The 14,285-nt window shown below is 43.3% G+C and overlaps 1 long non-coding RNA gene across 1 annotated transcript; it reads right to left on the bottom strand.

Moving 5' to 3' along the window:
* Positions 1 to 4,389: 4,389 nt before the first annotated feature.
* Positions 4,390 to 5,544, bottom strand: LOC135593439 (uncharacterized). The gene is made up of 2 exons (XR_010479595.1): positions 4,739 to 5,544; positions 4,390 to 4,659 (listed from the first exon to the last, which is right to left on the bottom strand). It is a non-coding gene; the product is annotated as an uncharacterized LOC135593439 (long non-coding RNA).
* Between the last annotated feature and the right edge of the window lie 8,741 nt (positions 5,545 to 14,285).

The raw sequence follows: 14,285 nt of genomic DNA, 5'->3' as shown, positions 1-14,285 counted from the left end.
TTATTTTCTGATCACTCTTTAATGTACATACACGCAGATAAATCAACACCAAAAGGCAAGAAACCGTTTAGATTCTTCAACATGTGGAGTACTCATCCTCAGTTCCTTGATGTTATCAGATCAGCTTGGAATGTTAATGTGCATGGATCCCCTCCCTTACATCTTATGTCAAAAACTCAAAGCCTACAAAGCAGCACTTAAGGAGTGGAATACAAATACCTTTAGCAATATTACCACCCGAGTTCAATTTTGCAGAAAGGAACTAATAGCAATGCAACATGAGCTGCAACTTCAGCCCCATGATAAGAATCTTATCGAAAAAGAGACAGAAGCTAGAAATAACTTCATGCAAGCCTTAAAGCAGGAGGAAAGTTTTGCAAAACAGAAGTCTCGACAACATTGACTTACTTTAGGGGATTCCAATACTAAGTTTTTTTATGCTTCCATTGTTACTCGAAGAGCCGTTAACCGCATTAGGAAATGCAGAGACAAAGATAACAATCTTATTGAGAATATGAGGTTAAAGCATATACTGAGCAATTTTTTTATTCCTTACTCAACCAAGCAGGGCAACCTAATAATATTCATGTGGAGCCAACTAGAAAGCTTGATTCGAGTGCCATTTCTATCCTCAATGCCCCAATTACAGATGACGAAATAGTAAGAGTTGTCTTTAAGTCACCAAAGCACAAAAGCCCTGGTCCAGATGGATTTCCTGCTGAATTTTACCAAATTACATGGTCTATTATTGGCAATGATGTGATTAAATTTCGCCAACATTTTTTCTCTTCAGGTCATATTCTTAGAGAGATGAATTGCACTTTTATTTCTTTAATTCCCAAGAATGCAGGGGCTGATTCACTAGAGAACTATCGACCCATATCTTTATGCAACTTTATTTACAAGATCATCTCCAAACTATTAGCAGATAGATTGCAAAAGGTAATACACAAGATAATTAGTCCAAATCAGGCTGCTTTCATCAAAGAGAGAAGTATACATCATAATATTCTGCTTGCTAATGACTTGGTCAAGGATCTGCACTCAAAAGCAAAAGGGACAAAAATCTATTTTAAAGCTGATCTACGAAAAGCTTTTGACTTAGTTAATAGGAACTTTATCTATAAGATGCTCCATGGTATGAACTTCCCTCAGCAATGGGTTAATTGGATTCAATGTTGCTTAGAAACTCCAAAGTTTTCAATACTCTTCAACGGCACACTTATTGGTTTTTTTGGGAGCAAGAAGGGCATCCAACAAGGCGATCCACTCTCTCCATATCTCTTTACTATTGCAATGGAAGGACTTAGCTATATGTTGGAATATGCGGTCTCTGATGGCAGTATTAAGGTACCCCATGCTGGCCCTATTCATATATCACATATAATCTTTGTAGATGATCTTCTTATCTTTCTTCAGAATGATTTAACTTCAGTAAGAAACCTGGCTACTATTCTGAATGATTTTGGTATAGTTTCTGACCTTCAGTTAAATCATGCGAAAAGTAAAGTCTACATGAGCCCTTGCATTGAGGATAAAAATGTTATTGCACATACCCTAGGGGTTAGTGAGGGAAATCTGTCAGTTACATATCTTGGTCTCCCACTCATATCCACTGGCATTCACAAAACCCACTGTCAGCCTATCCTGCAAAAAATAAAGAATAGAATTTCCTCCTGGAAAAATAGGCTTCTTTCAAAAGCATGACGACTTGAACTCATCCGTTCGGTGTTGTACTCTTACTATATATATTGGTCTAATGCATTTCTTCTGCCTATTGGACTTCTCCAAGATATTGAATGGTTATTAATAAACTTCTTCTGGAATGACACAAATGATAAGACAATGCATATGGTAAATTGGGACAGCATCTGCAAACCGAAAAATGAAGGGGGGCTGAACATGAGAAATACTAGAGATTGGAATAAAGCATGTTTGGTAAAGCAATTGTGGGACCTTTTGCAAAACAAATGTTCCTTATGGTCACAATGGGTTTCTGCTAGGTATCTTTCAAAGGAATCGATTTGGGAAATTTCAACAAGAACATACCACTCTGCAGTTTGGAAAAGAATTTTAAAGGCAAGAAATTGGCTAATCAAACACATTTCTTATGCAATCTCTACTGGAACTAATACTAATAAGTGGTACGATCCTTGGGTGAATGGGAAAAGTATATTTCAATTATATGGTGACAGAATACAAAAAGACCTTGGGGCTCCTAAAGATTGGAAGGTTTCCGAGTTCATTGCTAATGGTACCTAGTGTCTCCCTACTCCTATTTCTCCTGAAATGTTATCACTTTGGCCTACTATCACAGCTATTCCAATCAGGAACAACCCTTCATATGTACTTATTTGGCTTCATGACAATGGTAAATTTAGTGTCACATCTGCATGAAATCAAATTAGGCAAAGAAATAACAAGTGGCTCCCAAGCAATTGGACATGGGATCAACTGGGATCACAAAGACATTCCTTATGTACATGGCAGGCCCTTCTGAATAAACTACCTACAATAGACAATATGAAAAGAAGAGGTATCAATCATGTTAACCGATGCTCCTTTTGCATGCAACAAGAAGAAACTGTTGACCATCTCTATTTTGCTTGTGACTATACTAAATGGATATGGAAGGAGATTCTCCAGCGATTCGAACTCAATAGAATGCCGCAACCAAACTTGCATCAAGAATTAGGTGACCTCATGCAATGTTTTTCAAGAAAAAGGCCTCTTACACAATTGACAAAAGTTATATTCAGATGCGCTATTTGGTGGATGTTGAAGGAAAGATGTAGTAGAATTTTTGAGTGTCAACATATAAACAATGCTCAGCTCTTGACAGAGATTATTAGAGACTCAAGATCATGTATGGAGAATGATCTCAAAACGGAGCACCTTATACAGAGAGAAAAATATATTTTTATCAAATTCAATTTTGCTATTAGCTAAAGATCTTGGGCATGATGTCAAAAGCTATACCCATAGGAAATCTTGGCATATCTGGACTTTAAATTTTATTTGTTGGCCACAGTTAAAAGTTATAGTCTACAGCATGTGTAGTCATAACTACCGCATGAGTACTCTACGAGTTACCTAGCTTCGTCTATAACTTGTATAGACAAAGCTATTTGTAGAAACTTTACACAAAATCAATTTACTTTTACTTATCAAATATATATATATATATATATATATATATATAGACAAAGCTATTTGTAAAAACTTTATACAAAATCAATTTACTTTTATTTATCAAAAAAAAAATATATATATATATATATATATACATACATATATATATATATATATACATATATATATATATATATACATATATATATATATATACATACATATATATATATACATACATACATATATATATATATACATACATATATATATATACATACATATATATATATATATATACATATATATATATATATATATATATATATATATATATATATATACTAGCCGTTCTTAGCTGCATGAGTGAACATATCTGTCCGCCTGCAAGCTATCCTTTTAGATCAAAATAAGAAATTGAATACTAATATTTATGTGTTTTCTAACTCAGAATAATTATGTGTTCACCTTAAATTGATCAAACTTAAAAATTATAAATTTAACGATTTAAAATTCGAAATTTTAAAATACTTATTTTAATAACTTAAAAATAGAAAAATAAGTATTTAGACATTTCTAAGTCATTTTTATAGTCTAGTTATTATGCTATTATTGAATTTGACTCAGGTCTCGAATAGCAGCTTAGTTAAACCATAGGTATTTGAGATCCTAGGATTTCTTAGAAATTCCTCGTGGACATCCAGGTTCCAACAAAACACTTTAAGAAAGCTATGAAGGAGATGGATCAAATAGTATAAAACTTAAAAAATATTATGGCCTTTCGTAACGATGTGACTCAGGATGAAACCCTTTAGGATGTTTGGCTTAAACGGATGGATTTGGCAGGATTTGACCTTACATCCTGCAATTCTGAGATAGGTTTTTAGGAGTAGAAATTTCTTGGTGGTTCAAAACCAAGATTTCACAGGAAAGCCCTTGCAAGTTCTCTACCATACGAGGTTTAAAGGCTGCAACACAACAAATAGGAAAGAGCAGCCTAAAAATAATAAACAATTCCAATATAAATAATGATGGCATATTTGTTGAGAAAAATTAAAAATAGGGTAAACCAATTCTCAACACAACCTCCAACATGAGACAATAAACTAAAACATGCAAGAGATTTGGTCCGGTACGCCTTGGCAGGCTGCCCACGGAGCAGGAGATCAAGAACAAGTGCTTGCCACTTTGCAATACACATTCTCATCGGATTACACATAAAAGAAGTACTCGAATTTTGTTGGACAGTGATCATCAGATTCGAAATATTAACCACTAAAATGAACGAGGCTAAAGCCAGCTGATACAACCACGAAGCACATGTCTGGATAAGCAAGTCAATTACCTAGCTGTAACACTTGTGAAGTATTCTCCAGTATCTCAAACATGAGGGGTTCAAATGTATGGCTCGTAGTATCCACCTCTCTGGGCTTTGAGTCGACCCTACGCCAGAATCTTGGTTGGAGACTGTACTGGATTGCCTTGCAAGCAAGTGCATTTGGAAATACAACTCAGCTGGCCTCCTTTCTGTGACAACAAAAATGAAGTCAACAAAAGACAAGCAAACGACTGGAACAATTTCTGCATCTAGAGTTTTGTTCAGAACCTGCTGGCCAGGCAAACCATTCAAGGCTAAGGTTCTTCTCCCACTTGGCTTTTGCTCCAAGGCTTGCTTCTGCTTGAGCCAACAACAGTGAAACAATGGGCAAGAACATAGGCGAACACTTCTGAGCTTTTGTCAGGCTGCTAATTGCACGAGACAGAAACTGAAGACCTGCCTGCTGCCTAACAAGTTCCATACAGATGGCACCTGTCACATCATATAGTTCAACCAAGATATGAACCAAATGTTTTCTAACAAAAAACAAAATGGTGTGTATCAATCGGAAACTACATGGTACTATATTTTATGGTATCATATATCAAAATTGCCCAGCTCCACTAGGACAACTAGAACAAGTAATGATTGAGGATAAAAGTAACATTTCAAAGCTTACACATGAACACCAACTCCTCAACAACTAGAAGTACCGCAGCAACAGGGTCTGCTACCTCAACAGCGGTCAGGCCTCTCCCAACCACTGAAGCTGCCACCTCAACAGACAGTTGCAACACCTAACTACCTAAATGGGCAGTTATGCCACCGCAGCAGACAAGAACACCACCTCGGCATGCAGATACACTATTTCAGCAAGCAGCTGCGCCACTTCATTGCCACCAAGGCAATAGTTAGGCCACCTCATCCACCTTCTCGAAAGGCGGTTATAACCCCTTGGCAACTGCCCTAACCACTGACAACTACAGACCCCTGGTATAAATAGCCCCTCATTCTGTTCTCTTTCTTCCGCATTCTACATTCTTCTACTCTAAATGGTTCTCTAACTTGAGTGTCAGAGGGATCAAGTCAGGCTTCCCCAACCTGATCTTCTTGCATGACATTCAGGAGTAACAGAAACCACATCAGCATTCAGATCGACATCCATATCCTTCTTGGTAGGTCCTCAGCTACAACCTCCTAACTTCCCGGGTTGATTGATCCACTCTCACCTTGGAACCGAACCTAGTTGCGTCGCTCCATCATCGCCACACGTCGAGTGATCAAACATTGAGGTGAACATTTTGGGTGCTAAAAGAGGGCCTGAGATATGATGCAGAGCTATAATCTTCCCAAGAAGGTTCAGGAGTGTCTTGGGGCCAACCACTTCCCCACCTTCACAAGTTTGAGATCAGCTCAACCTGCATTCTCTTTTGTTGCCGCTTCAAGACCTAACAAATGCCACTCCATATCGTCGACTTTTTGGCTATTTAATTTTTTACTCACAATTGAGCGAGCCCCCACCTATGACAATGTCAACAGAAGCTTTCCTGAGGTCATTTTAGCAGATCCAAACCTTTTTGGAGATGATGCAGTCCATCATTCCCTTCATTCCACAACTGATGCAACTCACCTTCACCTAAAACCAGACCTCTTTGCAACCTAACACGATTCTGAGTGCTCTGAAACCCCACAGCTCTAGGTGCCTTACAGCTAGCAAGTAAAGATGGGACACCGTAGCAGATCGATGCTGCAACTTGTTCATGTGGTCACATCGCCATCTCCTATGGGGGACGCCAAGGGATCGGGCAGACTCAAGTCCGAAGCTTCCATGTACGACACTAATGCCACTCTACATGCCTAACTGCAAGAGATGGATTGAGGCTAGAGAGCATGCGCCGAGAGTTTCAATTTGCCAAAGAGGGAGATAAGATGCAACCATACGGATGGTCTCCCTTCATCCTAAGAGAATTCAAGAGGAGCAAATCCCTCAAGGATTCAAATTACCCACCTTGGAGACATTTGATGGTAGTGTCAACCCCAAGGAGCACTTGGCATCATTTAGAGCACAAGTGACTCTATGCCACACTAGATGCCTTGATGTGTCGATTGTTCTCGACAATGCTTCGGGGAACCACTCAAGAATGGTTTTATCACCCTATCTCCTATTTCCCTATCCACATTCGACAGGCTTGTGAAGTAGTTCGGGGCGCACATTGCCAATGACTAATGATTGATGCATACTGTGACATCGCTCCTGACAATCTAACAAGGAGAGTAGTTGGCCAATTACGTCTCTAGATATGAAACCGAGGCACATCAGGTGACCATGTGCACCCATTGATCGTTTAGAACTTCATGCAAGGTCTCAACCTTCTCAGTTTATATGGTCGAACGTCAAGGTGAAAATCTCTTACAGCAAGCAAATCAACAAAAGTTTATGTGGTTCAATGAACCACCTTTATGTGGTGAAAATCTCAGTTTATGTGGTTCAACGAACCACCTTTCCCAATCTCTTACAGCAAGCAAATCAACACATAGCTATACAGCTTCTTGCCTCAAGTAGTAAAAAGGACTTAAGGTGAAAACAAGTGAGGGATGAAGAACTATCACGACCTCAATAACCGCCAACCCGAAAGTCTGAGCCTGCTAGGGAAGGACCCTCTTAAGTGAGGCAGACTTCACTCCCTTAAACGCCTTGAAAACAAAAGTTTTCCTTAAAGAAAAGGGAGTGCTGAACGACCCTCGTCCAACATGATCATCCTAAGTAAGGTGAGGCAAAAGTAAGTAATGCAGATTTCACATAGACCATGGGCATGACATTGAGGACTAACATGACCTGAAGGAGCAGATCGAGGAATTAATAGGATGGGGGCACCTCGAGAAAAGCAACCTTATATTCACATATTACTTGTTACATGCCAAAGGGCTTATCACCTAAATTTTTTCTTTATGACAATGCATTTTCATTCTAAGCGCAAACGTTACACCTTGTCGAGCCACTCGCAGCTTCATTCCCTACATCTCCAGTTTCCTTCTCCTAATGGGATGAAGCCTCGAGTGAAGCTTTAGGATTGTCATTGAAGTCTTTCATCTTGATCTTCACTTCTCTATCTTGACCAATGTGGAAGCAAAGAGAAGTGAGACTCAAGGGGGAGCAATTGGCAAGTGACTCGTGTCATATTCGTCATCATCCGATTGTCAAATTGCTTGAAAAGCATGAGGTTGGGTCTACCCTTCTCTCGGGCAAAATAATTTCAAGCGCCTGATGGACCCCTCGTGGCAAAAACATCCCAAGCATTCGATGTGCCCCTCGTGGACATAAGCATCTCAAGTGCCCGATGCACCCTTCGTGGGCATAAGTATCACTAGCGCTAAATGCACCCTCATGGGCAAAAGCATCTCAAGCACCCAATGTACCCTTTATAGTTAAAAACATCCCACGCGCTCGATGCGCCCCTCATGAGTAGAAGCATTTCAAGCACCTAATGCACCCCTCGTGGCTAGAAACATCCCAAACTATCACGAACGATCGTCGCGCACTCGCAATAACTTCGTTCAATGAACTGTTCGTCGCTTTTGCATGCTTGAACAGAGACATGGTAGCCTGTTTTGCCTTGGTTTTATGTGTTTTTGCTTGTAAAAATACATGTTCGAACAGGTTGCAGCGCACAGTGCGACCGCTCACCACGCTGGGCCAAAAAGCCCCAAAATGGATCCGTTTTTGCATGCCGCAGGCTGTTTTCTGCAGTATTCTACAGCGCGCGAAATGTCAACCATCTCAGCACCCTGGAACCCCCTGGGTGGCATAGGGCTGGATGGGGCTTCGGTATATAGTCGAGCGTTAAACAATCTTCACAAGTTTGCACGTTTTCTTGATGGGAACTTGCCTTCGCGCATAGCACGCGATGAGCAGTTGTTTGTGAACTTGCAACTGTTCATTCTACCTTCTAAAGTCCTTGTTTTCCTCCTTGCCCTCTTTTCTCCTATGCAAACAAGATGCTTACTGAATTGCTTGTAAAGCTTCCCTCTTCACGAGACGCCAGGACTTGTCCGTCGCTCGTTTTCAATCAAATCAACTTTCTGTTTTACAGGTCCTTCGGGACATGTACGAGGTTGCAACTAGGCTGAACCTTTGCGGACACATATGTCGCAAGGGTGCCTCAAGACTTAGGCAATCCCAACTAAATCCAAGAAGTTGGCGCAAGGGTGCATCGCGACTTAGGCAACTCAAGCTAAGTTTGCGTCTTTGTCGCAAAGGTGCCTCACGTCTTAGGTAATTCTAGCTAAGGCCGTGACATTGTGGTATCAGAGCGGGCAAGCAATTCGAGCAAGCAGTGAAGGAACTTCGCAATTTCACTATGGCAAAGCATCGTGGCGAATCTAGCAAGGCGGGGCAAGTCGAACCTTTGCCCCAAGCAGTCGCAGGTGGGTTGCAAGTGCAAACTTGCTCTCATGTCGTTGGAAACGCTTTGGAGGATCGTGGCAGCGAGCATGATGAGCGAGAAATTGGCTACTCTTCACGAGCGGAGGCGTAATCTATTGCGTCAACCGTGAAGAAGAGCCATAAGGAGAGACTCAAGCTGCGGAAACCCACTTGGATGTTCTTGAAGCGAGCTTGGAGGAACTCTACCAAGGCCAGAGAAGGCTTCTTGGGGTTGAGAGCTCGCAAGAAGAAGTTGAATCCCAAATCGATAAGGTCGAGGCCCTAGTCGATCGACTATCGGACGACACCAAAGACTCTGTACAAGATCTGCAGGAAGTCGTGGCAGAACTCACTTCCAAGGTGACCATGCTCACCAGGGCATTGAATGCGGGAGGAAGCAACACCCGCGTTGCGCCACCACAAAACTTGAGGGCGCCCGAGCTGCATTGTTATGGAGGTACCCGAGATGCTAAAGAGCTCGAGAATTTCCTATTCGACATGGAACAATATTTTCGAGCTACGAGGCCTGATTAAGAAACCAAAGTTTCGATAGCAACCATGTATTTGAATGGGGATGCAAAACTTTGGTGGCGAACCCGTCGGGAGGAAATCCAACAAGGTCGACGTCGGGTGGACACATGGGAGGACTTAAAGCGAGAGTTGAGAACTCAGTTTCTACCCGAGAACACAGAGTTCGTCGCAAGGAGGAAGTTGAGACAACTCCGCCAAAGTACTTCCATCCGAGACTACGTGAAGCAATTTTCTGCGCTAATGCTGGACATACAGGACATGTCCAAGAAGGATAAGTTATTCCGTTTCCTCGATGGTTTGAAGCCATGGGCTCAACAAGAACTGCATCGAAGGAATGTCACCGATGTGATCGGGGCAATTGTGACAGCAGAAAGGCTCACCGACTTTGTTTCCTCTGAGGACCCGGGGAAAAGGAGACCATCTTTAGGAAATCGCCCTCCAAAATATTCTCGAGGGAAGGAGCCCAAAGGCGAACAAAGGAAGAAGAGTTCCCACAAAGGGCCAAGCTTAAAAGGCAAGGCCCCAAAAACTGGCGGGTGCTTCTTGTGCGGAGGGCCGCACATGGTGAGGGAGTGCCCACAGAAACAGGCACTTAATGCTTTAACAGCTTCCATCCATCCCCCCTAAATCAGACAAGGGCAAAGTCATCACCCTTAGTTCAAGTAGTTCAAAATCTAGCAGCGACGATAAAGAGTCGCAGGGTCCCCGAGTGGGAGCAATGCGTTTGTTAAATGCATTGTAGGGTCAAATGGGGGAAAACATAAAGACAAAGCCATTGAAAGCAGGGAATAACGAGCTCATGTACATGGACATTAAGCTCAATGGCCAAACAACCCGTGCAATGATGGACACGGGAGCTACCCACAACTTTATTGTTGATCGAGAAGCAAAGCGACTTGGGCTGATCTTGGATAAGAACCCAAGTCGAATGAAGGCGATGAACTCGGAGGCCAAGCGAATCTCTGGGTTGGCAAAGGGAGTTCCCATCAAGATCGGAACATGGAGTGGGAGCACAAACATGATGGCGGTGCCACTGGACGACTTCCAAGTGATTCTTGGAATGGAGTTTATGTACGCAGCTAAGTTGGTGCCAATGTCGTTCCTAAACTCCCTATGTATGATGGGAGGTGACGACCCCTGTATGGTTCCCGTCTCTCGGAGAGGAACAAAGGACCCCCAACAAATATCAGCATTACAACTGAAGAAAGGGGTACGAAAAGGTGAATTAACATTCGTGGCTACTATGAAGCTAGAGCTACTCGACGAGAAGGTCATTCATGAAACTACTGTGGTGGCAAACATTCTGAAAGAGTTCACAAACGTTATGCCACCCGAGTTGCCAAAGACTGCCACCACACAGAGGCATGGATCATCATATCGAACTGGAGCCAGGAGTGAAGCCTCCAGCGAGACCACCCTACCGTATGCCTCTTCCAAAGTTGGTAGAGCTCAAAAAGCAGTTAGGTGAACTGCTAAGCAGTGGTCTCATCCGCAGTTCTAAAGCACCATTCGGAGCTCCAGTTCTCTTCCAAAAGAAACAAGATGGGAGCCTCCGACTATGCATTGATTATCGAGCCCTCAACAAAGTGACGGTGAAGAACAAGTATCCCATCCCGCTCATCGCGGACTTGTTCAACCAATTGGGCAAAGCCAAGTATTTCTCCAAACTTGACCTCCGGTCTGGGTACTGGCAGGTGCGCATTACTGAAGGCGACGAAGCGAAGACTACCTGCGTGACCAGGTATGGAGCGTTTGAGTTCTTGGTGATGCCTTTCGGTTTAACCAACGCTCCGACCACGTTTTGCACTCTTATGAACCAACTATTCAAGGAGTATTTGGATAAGTTTGTGGTCGTCTACTTAGATGACATCGTCGTCTATAGCCAAACGCTCGAGGAGCATGTTGAGCACCTTCGGACAATTTTCAAGGTTCTCATAGAGAACACTTTGTCCGTGAAAAGAGAGAAGTTCTACTTTGCTCAGACGAAGATCTTATTCTTAGGGCATCGAATCGGTGATGGCTCCATTCAGATGGATAAATCAAAGGTGCAAGCTATTGCGGAATGACGAACTCCAAAGAAGGTGCTAGAGCTGAGATCCTTCCTTGGTTTCGTCAACTACTATCGACGCTTCATATTAGGATATTCGAAGCGTGCAACTCCACTGACAGAGTTGCTGAAGGAGCAGCCTTGGAGGTGGTCTAATAAATGTGAAGCTGCATTACAAGATCTAAAGGCTGTTGTGTTGGAAGAACCGGTGCTCAAATTGCCGAACTATGGGGAGCCCTTCGAAGTCCATACAGATGCTTCAGACTTCGCTATTGGGGGAGTATTCATACAGGAGGGTCATCCGGTGGCCTACGAGAGTCGCAAGCTCAACGAAACCGAGCGACGATATCTGGTGAACGAGAAGGAGATGACAACGGTGGTCCACTGTCTACGAGTTTGGCGACACTACCTTCTTGGATCGTGATTTGTGCTGAGGACAGATAATATTGCTTTGTGCTATTTCCAAACTAAAAAGAAACTCTCCCCAAAGCAAGCACGATGGCCGGACTTCCTGGCTAAGTTTGATATGGCAATAGAGTACACGCCCGAAAAGGCAAATGTCGTGGCCGATACATTGAGTCGAAAAGTGGAGCGTGTGAATGCTGTACAATTTGAGGGCAGAGGCCAAGCAAATCAGTTGCACTCCAACTTCCTTTCCAGGATCAGGGATGGATTGTACAGTGATCCCCAAGCAGTAACCCTGATGCAGCTCATCAAAAAAGGCAAGGCACGACGATTTTGGGTCCAGGAGGGACTCATTTATACAAAAGGAAATAGGGTTTATGTCCCTCGAGTAAACAATTTGAGGCGTGAGCTCTTAAGAGAGTGTCACGATTCCCTTTGGGCTGGATATCCGAGCATTCACAGAACCTTGGCTCTCGTGGAGAGGGCCTTCTACTGGCCGAAGATAGGTACTGATATGGAGGAATATATTCGAACGTGCCTCACTTGCCAACAAGATAAAGTGGAGCAACGGAAGCCGATGGGACTTTTGGAGTTGTTGCCCATACCAGAAAGGCCGTGGGAGAGCATTTCCTTGGATTTCATATTAAGCTTGCCGACAGTGGGGGACTCAGATCGATACTCGTGGTGGTCGATCGATTTTCAAAGTATGCAACTTTCATTGCTACATCCCTACACTATTCAACTGAAGAGGCGGCCAAGCTGATGATGAAGAATGTGGTGAAGTATTGGGGAGTCCCGCACAATATCATCAGTGATCGAGACGCTTGGTTCCTAGGACGATTCTGGATAGAGCTATTCAAATTGTTGGGGTCTAAGTTATACTTCTCCACAAGCCTCCACCCCTAGATGGATGGCCAAACTGAAAGGATAAACTCACTCCTGGAGCAATATCTTCGGCACTTCGTGGGTGCCAACCAACGAGATTAGGTGAAGCTGTTGGACATAGCCCAATTCTCCTACAACTTGCAGCGGAGCTCTGCGTCCAACAAGAGCCCCTTCGAGATCATTACAGGACAACAATCGTTGACTCCTCACACCTTGGCTATCGGATACACTAGGAGTAGTTCATCAGCATATCACTTTACAAAAGAATGGCACCGAAATACAGATATTGCGCAGGCTTACTTGGAGAAGGCGGCCAAAAAGATGAAGTGGGCCGACTTGGGAAGGCGATCGCAAGAGTTTAAAGTCGACGATTTGGTATTGGTGAAGCTCCAACCAGCATCACTCCAATTCTTTAGGAACAAAGTACACAAAGGATTGGTGCGCAAGTATGAAGGGCCCTTTCCAATTATCAATAAGGTGGGCAACGTCTCCTACAGGTTGCAGCTACCGGCGTGGCTTAAAATTCACAACGATTTTCACGCCAGCAACTTGAAAGCCTACCACTCAGATCCGCAAGATGCTTCCCGAAGTGTTCCAACTCAACTACCCCCTACCAGAGCCTCCTACGAGAAACGAGTTGAAACCATTCTAGCGGATCGCAAGATAAAGCTATCCAATGGAGCTGAGTAGACCGAGCACTTGGTGAAGTGGCGAAAGCTTCCCCGAACTGAAGCCAGTTGGGAGCTCGAAGACGCCCTACGACATGAAGAAGTAATCATCAACAACTATCAACAAGCATCGACGAGGGCGTCGACAGTTTAAGTGGGGGAGAATGTCACGAATGATCGTCACGCACTTGCAATAACTTCGTTCAACAAATCGTTCGTCGGTTTTGCATGCTTAAACAGAGACATGGCAATTTGTTTTGCCTTGGTTGTGTGTTTTTACTTGTAAAAATACATGTTCGAACAGGTTGCAGCGCACAGTGCGACTGCTCACTACGGCGGGCCAAAAGCCCCAAAATGGCTCCATTTTCACGTGCCGCAGGCTGTTTTCTGTAGCCCGCTGCAACGCGCGAAATGTCAACCATCCCAGCACCTTGGAACCCCCCGGGTGGTGCAGGGCTGGATGGGGCTTCGATATATAGTCGAGCGTTGAACAATTTTCACAAGTTCGCACGTTTTCTTGACTGGAACTTGTCTTTGCGCCCGGCACCTGGTCAGCAATTGTTTGTGAACTTGCAACTGTTCGTTCTACCTTCTAAAGTCCTTGTTTTCCTCCTCTTTTCTCCTGTGCACACAAGGTGCTTGCTGAATTGCTTGTAAAGCTTCCCTCTTCACGAGACGTCGGGACTTGTCCGTCGCTCGTTTTCAATCTAATCAACTTTCTGTTTTACAAGTCCTTCGGGACCTGTATGAGGTTGCAACTAGGCTGAACCTTTGCGGACGCATATGTCATAAGGGCGCCTCAAGACTTAGGCAATCCCAGCTAAGTCCGAGAAGTTGGCGCAAGGGTGCGTCACGACTTAGGCAACTTAAGCTAAG

Source organism: Musa acuminata, chromosome BXJ1-9 (genome assembly GCF_036884655.1).
Source record: "Musa acuminata AAA Group cultivar baxijiao chromosome BXJ1-9, Cavendish_Baxijiao_AAA, whole genome shotgun sequence".
NCBI lineage: Eukaryota > Viridiplantae > Streptophyta > Magnoliopsida > Zingiberales > Musaceae > Musa > Musa acuminata.
This window is presented reverse-complemented; position numbering and strand designations above follow the sequence as displayed.